This window comes from Leptodactylus fuscus, chromosome 6 (assembly GCF_031893055.1).
Source record: "Leptodactylus fuscus isolate aLepFus1 chromosome 6, aLepFus1.hap2, whole genome shotgun sequence".
Taxonomy (NCBI): Eukaryota; Metazoa; Chordata; class Amphibia; order Anura; family Leptodactylidae; genus Leptodactylus; species Leptodactylus fuscus.
Window position 1 is genome coordinate 107,846,766 of NC_134270.1, and position 7,974 is coordinate 107,854,739.

At 38.0% G+C, this 7,974-nt stretch overlaps 1 long non-coding RNA gene across 1 annotated transcript in view; it reads right to left on the reverse strand.

Annotated features, from left to right (window-relative positions):
• The window catches only part of LOC142208503 (uncharacterized), a 105,559-nt gene extending 97,997 nt beyond the window's left edge, over positions 1-7,562 (reverse strand). The window contains exon 1 of the long non-coding RNA XR_012716892.1: positions 7,239-7,562. This is a non-coding gene — a long non-coding RNA (uncharacterized LOC142208503). The remainder of the gene's footprint in view (positions 1-7,238) is intronic.
• Positions 7,563-7,974: the final 412 nt, after the last annotated feature.

The following is a 7,974-nucleotide window of genomic DNA, read 5'->3' on the forward strand; positions in this document are numbered from 1 at the left end:
ACTGCTTCTATACTAGGCTGCAGCTAATCCTTTTTTTTAATGTCAGTTAATTTATTTGCAGAATAAATTCATTGTGCTAACTCTATAAAAAAAAAAGTAACCTATATTAAAAAATGTATTCTGTGCTTCACAAAATTGCAGATTTTGAAAAAACATTATTTTTCGAAGCCTACAAAAACAAAATATTTAGGCAGACATAAAATGAGCCTTTATGAAAGAGTCTGTCCTATGGATATAAAAACTATGAAAATAGGGCTTAGTGTAAATCATAGATCCTTATTATACAGAGCCGTAATTTTGAGCCACAAAAATGTTTTTTTTTCTTATAGGTACACACAATTTAAATCCATTGCTTACTGTATTACAGAGGTGTTCTCCTGTAGGAGCAATGCAGAGCCTCAGGGAGCCATCATATGGCGGCACACTGAGTAAATATGGCTCAGAAATATTGAACCATAGGGACTCTGTGTACCCTTGTCCAGGGTCAATGTGCATTGCTTTCATGAGAAACGGCTGTCTACTTTTTTTGTTACTATTTACCTGAAAGACAATTCATAAACAGATACAGATGTATACTGTAAGGTGGCCATAGACTTGTATAGGGGAAACGTATGCCTGTAGAGTGTCGGCTGCAGTGCTGCAAAATAGTACTCTTAAAAAAAACCCAAACCTTATGTATATATGCAGCAAAACAATTTATGATGTATGGGGGTACTCTTCCATAGATGTAATGATACCAATAGATACTACAGCACATTTGCCGGATGCATTACAAATGGTTCTTCTATGTAGAAAATAGATCCATTCCTTCATGCCGGTGTAGCCTCCAAAACTCCACTAAAACCATACAAACCAAAATGTTGTATATGTAGACTTCTATATATTTTCTCTCAACAAACTACTAACTACATTGTTTAACCCAAATATAGAAAAATACTGAAAAAAAGGCAGCCAAAAACTTTGCTTCACATTACCCTTATTAAAGGACTTAGACTAGATATGGTATATTATTAATTAGTTTTGGGGCACGTAGAAAGATTTTCCCCTATTTACAGTGTTTTTGGGGAGAAAATTGTCCAAATACTGCTCCTAATAGAACATGGTACAGCATCTTTCAGAGTCCATGTGTCTCTATAGTACGTCATTGTATAACCTCTTGCAATGAGCACGGGGCCTTAGATTGGGGTTAAAGGCATCAGTCATATGTTACCACTCTGATTTGCATCCACTTTCAACATTGGAAAGGGTTAAAATGGTGGGACTATATTTCCCACTTATAATACAGAAGCCAGGATAAGGGAAGTGAACTGAAACAAAAATACATGATACAGATAGCAACTAAGAGTGAGGAAGATTTACGAAGATAAATGTGCCATGGTTGTGGCTGTTTGTGCCAAAAAAGACTTGCATACGTGTAAGCTTTGTACCGCACATAGTAGTGTTTTAGATACTTTCTGTGGCTCTCCAAACAGTTGTAAAAATTGTCTATAACAGTGTCTATTAGGGTGCATTCACACTGAGTAAACGCTAGCTTATTTTGTAGAGTAAAATTACACTTGTAAATTTTGCTATCCCATTGACTTCAATGATATTTTTTTACAAGTGTAAAAATACGCCTGTAAAAAATACGCCTGTAAAAATACGCCTGTAAAATGTCATTGAAGTCAATGGGATAGCAAAATTTACAAGTGTAATTTTACTCTACAAAATAAGCTAGCGTTTACTCAGTGTGAATGCACCCTAATATCTCAAATTGCAGAAAAATGTTGTGACCAAAAATGATTCTAAAGTAAGTAATGCAAGAGGTGGCATAAGGCAAGAGGCACCGAATCCATCGCACATTGTGAGCTACTGTGGTAAGATTGGCACATCTTTTGGCTTTCTTTTTCATGTCTAAATTTTAGACAATATTAGTAAATCAGCCCCAATATTTTCTTTATGTGTTAACCTTTAAATTTGTTACCACCTCTGGCTTCTTTTAGTAGAGAATTCCCCATAAATCAACGATTTTCTTTAGAAATATATGAATAAATTGACAAGTGGGCATTACCATTCTTCTTGTAGAAGGCGTCCTTGCACAGGCTCATCACTGATTGGACAGTTTAGGATTCTGCAGGGACACGCCCCCTACTGGTAATTCACAGTTATAATTTAATTCATACATTTCTAGAAGGAATGACACAACACAAGGCTATAAAAAGATGATCCAGAAAGGTGTATTATGGGGAAAACATTCAAGAGACATGTCTGAAAAAGCTGATCTTTTAAAGATTTTCGTTGTAAAGGAATTGATAGGCAAATAATCTTTTCCTTGTGAATGCCACAATAGAGAGGCTTTAAGAATGCACAGACCTTTTTGCAGCAGCACTTTATCCAATAAGCTTTTTCTTCTGTTCCAGAGGTCCTTCTAAACCCTGTACATTTATTTATTGCAGTTTTCAAAAGCTGTAGAAATGGCAATAAATAATTGTATAGCTCTGTGACAAGAATCGGAAAAAGTGGAAAGTCACACCAAGATATAGTTATTACTTAGTAAAGTTCTTTTGTAGCCTGGCACCTACAGAAAATCTTTGCCTATAATCGGACATATAGAGAGGTGCCCATTGTCTGCATTGTATATGTGCTCTTTAGTCCAACTCAGGTCAGGGATCATTTAACAAAATCCAGAGAGCACGGCCGGGTCCTGGTCACACAGAGAAATCAAACTATCACAGAGGTAGTGGCACCAAAGAGGTCCAAACCAGCCCCGCTATTGTCTCCATGAACATGTCGCACTGCTAAGGCAGCAGACAGATCTTTAGAGGGGTCTGGAAAGAGACGGCACAATGCGACTTTATTGCCAAAGGGCTACCATTAACAGAACCCCTACAAAACTTATATGAAGCAAGCAACAGGAAAAATTAAAAAGGAAAGCATTTTTGTAGGAAATGGCTCTTACTTTTTCTACTTTCCTGTTTTACACAGCTTGGCTCCAATCTCATCTTTGGTTAATATGCACTTACGTAAATGAACCCTGAGAGAGATACTAATTTTCTAAAATGAAAACTTTTTTTCTTTACACTGCAGAGATCAATATTTTTTGGTTAATATGCACTTGCATAAATGAGTTGTAAGATAGATGTTAGACAGACAGATAGATATGAAATAGATATGCGACAGACAAACAATAACTCAATATATATGTATTCTGTACAATGCATAAGACATTTTAAGGCTAAGGCCCCATGCTGCGGAACAGTTGCTTTTTTTGTTACAGATTTTGCCACGGTTTTCCGAGCTAATACCCAGTAGTGGCTACAAGGGACATAGGAAACGTAAAGGATGTACATATACTTCTTCCTTCTGCTCAATCCACTCCTGGTGTGGGCTGAAAAAATGCAACAAAACCAGTTAAAAAAAAAAAAAGCAGCTTTTTCACAGTGGCGCCTTAGCCTAAAACTAGTTTTCTATCTTGCTATATATGCCCTAATAGACACCCCAAGTGTCTATCACTTTATAGGAGTTCACCCTGTGTAATTCCCCCACCCCCCAAAAAAATACTTTTGCCTATTTATAGAATCCTAATATAGAAAATTCTTTATGTGATGAGAAACTAAAGAGAATTGTTTGTTTTTGCTTTCCGATTAAGTTTTAAGAACCAGTCTGTCTACCCTCCTCCCTTATTGTCATCCAATATTAAAAGCATGATACAGGGAATGAGGTATATACGAGCACAGGCCTGAGATTTTGTACAAAATAAAGCCTGGACAGCGCGTTTCATCCTGGTGGAGCCTCTCTCTGGCCCTGCCGCAGTCAGCTCTTTGAATATTTAATGTCCTGATGAGCGTTTCCACCTGCTGACACAGTCAAAGTGGTACAACAATACACACACGAGTACAAGATCATCAATTGACTCTTCTCACAGTCTGCTAGGTCAGGGTTTTTCCCTTTTTTTAGCCTTTTTTCAACTCCACCTTTTGCTGTTTAATTGATCCTTTCACCACTGAATTGAATCACAGTATATCTATGAAGTGGTTAAGCAATTTGCAGGTATAGCAAATAATTCACCTGGTATTATATAGCAATTTGCTTTTTGTTGAATTTTAGTTTAAAGTGTAGATAAGGGTAAAGAAATGCTCATACCAAAGCTGACTCATTATACTGAGGCTACTGCAGGGCCTGAGGAGGGGTGTATGACATATTCGTTCTTTGGTGGTTTTTGTATCCCTGTAGTATTCTCCACACCATAAGGCCCTGCACTAGGCATAGCTCAGTGTATCAGTTTAGGTGGGAGTGTTGCTTGTTTAGTCAGGTTAACCTCTTCACTTTGGACAATGTGTTTTTGTATACATGACAGGTCGTACTGCTGCTGCGAGCCCCTCAAACTATATGAAATATAAGTATACAGTTCCCTTACAACGCTACTTACATGGTGCCATTAGAAATCAATGGACAGTCTGTGTAATGTAAGGACACCTCAGCTATTTGATTTAAGTCCAGAATGAAAGACTATTCTGTATTATGCCAGAATTTGATAATGGGTTTCAGCAGGCAACCCATGGAAGGGATGGTAGTCCTAGTTATTATGTTATACAAGATCTAATTTTACCTTTCATAATTTTACAAAAGTAACTGATGAAATGTAGGGGTGCCATTTACTGCATGTAATATACACAAGTCAATGACAGGAGTTGGTTCCCGTATTTTCTCACATTCAGATTGCGTTTAACAGTTCATTTGTGTAAACTCTGAAAAGCTCTGAGAAGGCATACCCTAGAAGAATACACCCCGTCTTTACCTTATCTGACCCCATCTTTGCTTTCCAAAGTCTGAATTAAACCCCATTTACATTATGTTTGGGAGACCGATTCTCCTGTACTTCTGTTTTGATCAAAAGCAGGATCAAATCTCGGCACGCGAGAGGGGAAACATTCCCTAACTGTTCCTTAGAGACTGTTTCCGACTTTCCCTTGTGGTGAGTTCCGATCCTTCTTTTTTTTTTTTTTAAAGAAAAAGATGTACAGTGGAATAGATCTGAGAAATGTGACTGTAAAGTGCTTTTATATAATAAAAATATTTTAATCAGGCAATAACTGAATATTGCAGTTGGCAGATTATCAAATTTTGTGGATTATTGGAAGGTATAAAAAAGTATCAGTTTGATTCTAATGACGGTAATTTCCCTAAAATATGCTACTGGCCATTATCTCTGCTTCTAATCCTGTGAAAACTAACATTATCTTGTAATTCTGTGCCCTCAACAGTTGTCAAACTATCGAATTAGCTTCAATCATTAAGTGCTAGATTAAAGGAATTACATAGTACATGCACAGAATTAAATCTGTAACGTCGCCCTACAGACACACAGAACCATATACATATATAGGTAAAACCTTACAGAATAACTGTTTTCATTCCTTGAAGACTCATTTGCACACTGTATATACAACCATCAATTTCGGATTATTATATATGGACCTTGGATATATTGTAGCAATTTTGTGCTTATGATTTGCTTTATTTTATTTTTCTTCATTTTAAATGTTTGGGCACATTTTTGTTATTTTACTTTCTGCTGTAATTGTTTCTTATAAAATGCATTGGATGCTGATGGTTGAAGAAATTTAGTCAAAATGACATTATGAGATTTCACATTCTACTATTGTAGCAATAGTGATTACCCTTGTGACTAGGGCACTGCACCAAAATAAAGTCTTGAGTCTGCGTGCTTACGTAGGCTGGCTGCATATAGCTTTATTCAGATCCAGGCTCTTGTAGGTCAACATCTATAACAAACTAACCAAGCACGTCTTTTACTATTTGTATACAGTGAAAGCTTAGTCTACTGTTTCACACTGTGGTGCAGCATTGCTTGGAAATGTGGATGAACGCATGGGTCACACTGTAAAGCAGCTGTGGGCTGGGGACCCTTTAAGCCTTTTCTTAAAGGACACGTTCATTTTTCTCAATACCTGTCCTGAAGATTCTGTTGAAATGAGGAGTGAAGGGTTAAAATGTAAAAATCAAAGTAATTTCGTTACGATTTGTTGGTTACAAAGTTTTTCTATTGAGCCCATAAAAATTGTGTAACTTCATGTAGTTCTTGACCACTGAGCATCTCTTTAGGTTGAATGGAATACATAGGCTGGCAAAAAAGTGGTGCTTGCTTATGTTTGTGGTGATGTCAAGTTTCATCTGATACAAAGACATTTCCGGTGTCCTTAATCTACCCTGAACTTTCCTCTAGAGGCTTTTGTAAGGGACTTGTGAGGCTGGAACAACGTCTGCCATGTCACATCCAGTGCAGCTCTTCCCCTCCTGAGATACATACTTCTTTACATTCCACAGCAGTGGCACTTCATGTGGACATATAAAGAAGTATGTTCCCCAAGTGGGGTGTGCGTCTTGTCAGTCCAAAGAATTTGATGTTGAGAAGCTGGAAATAGATTACACCTTTCAGTTTTGCTCATTTACCTCATTATAGTATATCACATAATTTGTATACTATCATTTTGGCGTCTTTGTTTCTACCATAGTGTGGAAAAACGTCATAGAATTTCAATTGGAGGATTAGACTACATACATCTGTATATCACAAGACTAGAAAGAAAATCACAACTTTGGATAAAACATGAACTGCGCCTGTAAAATTATATACATACTACATACCTCTATACAGTACACATAGCAACTATTTGCCTTATATACGTTGCAGTATATAAATATCGTATTGTAGTCTCTAGTAAATATTTAACCAGATGCAGAACTGCGTGTCATATCTCCCTAAAATATTGGAGTGTCCATCTAAAAATACTCGTTATCATTTCCCAGAATAGACATTTTGTAACTTGTCTCCCATGCTTCCTATACAAATCCCCCATGTTAATATATGCACTCAAATAAGCATGCTGCATCCACAATCAGGAGAAAACTTGCAGTCCAACTGAGTACGTAATAAAGACCATTACTAAGAATGATTCCATTTACATGACCCCAGGTAAAATGTCTCATAAATGAACAATACAAGAAATGAAGACAGAAAGCACAGTGAATGGGAGAAAAGTTCTGCAGAGAGTCCCTCCGTGCAGGGCAGCGTGTGAGGCATTGTGCTCTGCAGTCACAATTTCATAGGGTCATGGCCCCCGATACCCGATTTTGCACCTCCAAGGTGACATAGCAGGGGTAGGGTCAAGACAGCGAGAAAAAAAGACAAAACAGGGCGAGACGCAAACAAACAAAGAACTAAGGAGAGTTCTTACCTCTGGAGCCCGTAGATGTCACTGCTGCAGGCGTTTCTTATTGTAAGACATGTGCCTCTCTCCTCACTATAGACAAAGGCTGTGCCCTCTGCTCACATCTTATTTCTATGTGTCCAATATCTCCACAGCAGGGCAGAATTATTACATGAGCAGGCATCTGAAATGAGAGATAAATCAGGGCAGCCAGGAAAGCAGGCAGGTTACAGGCCACGCGTTTTGGTCTCTGTGTCAGTCTTTCTCTCTCAGCACTTAACACCAATCTGTCCCTTCTCTTTGTCTCTCCCCAGTTGTGTGTCTCTCTCTCTCTCTTTGCTCACTCATTCCTTTGCATGTACTCTGAGCTTTAAAGCTCCCCTAACAATGTAGAGTGGGTGCCACTAGTGAAAATGATGATCACAGTGAATAGAGGACTATTATGAGCTGGATTTAGGCATCTGACTAAACGAAGAGGTCACCGTGGTGTTTCCTGCTCACTCAGCACTGCTGTAATGGTATGCTCAGCTGGTCAACTTACCTGCCTCATTTCACTGTACCCCAGGCAACCTCCTCCCAGTGCACATTACACACACAAGTCAGAACTATGGAGATCAATAGCAATTTACAGGCTAATGTAGAATGGCTGTTTTAGTGTTAATGAATTTTGCTGCTTTTGTTGCAGCGTTCTTAATGAAGGGCTGGAATAAAATCACCATAGCGTGTGGACCATTTGTAGCCTTCTTTCTTTTCCTTGCCGTAG